Below are 923 nucleotides of genomic sequence, written 5' to 3' on the forward strand. Positions count from 1 at the left end.
GGTCACTGTATAATGGATAGTATTAAATTTGAATTCAATGATATAATATCACTGTATAAGAAAAACGATTCTGAGCGGAGACGGTTTGTCAGTCTAGGTATTAGACATACCTATTATAGGTATACTTATCTATAGTACCTATCTATACTTATCTATAATATCAATAATAAATTCCAAATTAATCATATCACAATATCCATTAGGTAACGCGTTATACATCAACAACAAACCGTGGTACTATCATAGATATATAATAGTATACTTTAGAAGTTTCAAGTACCCACAAATAATATTATACAATCACAACAAAATATCTAAAATAGTTATTCCAGGTTTTTTAATATGTAATTTCGTCTAAATTTGAACTTAAAATTACTATAAAAATAAACTGTGCTTATGTATTTCTTAGAATTTTTGGTAACAGAATTAAATATTTACGTGGAATCTTGTTTTAAATTTTCAATCCTTAGATATAAAAGTTGAACATTTTATACATTTTTAACTACAAAATAATTATTCAATTTTAAATTTGGTAAATTTTGTCAAGATTTTAACTTCAAATGCTTAAAAAAAAAATTGTGCCTATGTATTTGTAATATTTTTCAACTGCTATTGTAACAATGTATCAGGAGCCCTGTATTAATTTTTTACACTTTTTGGCCCAATAGATAAAACTTTATTGAAATTTATAGAAAAAAAAAACTAAAAAATTGAAAACTTACCATGTCCGTAAACAGCTCAAAAAGAGTCAAATTATTTTCAAAATTTTATCGTAATAAAAAATGCTAATATAAACATTCAGTGAAATTTTCAAGTTTCTACAGTCATTCGTATTTTAATTACAACAAAACAAGAAAATCGTTACGTAAGAAATCGAGTAAATACCAAATGTTGTAAAAATATGAATTTCAAACGCTCATAAA

The sequence above is a fragment of the Acyrthosiphon pisum genome, chromosome A1 (genome assembly GCF_005508785.2).
Source record: "Acyrthosiphon pisum isolate AL4f chromosome A1, pea_aphid_22Mar2018_4r6ur, whole genome shotgun sequence".
Taxonomy (NCBI): domain Eukaryota; kingdom Metazoa; phylum Arthropoda; class Insecta; order Hemiptera; family Aphididae; genus Acyrthosiphon; species Acyrthosiphon pisum.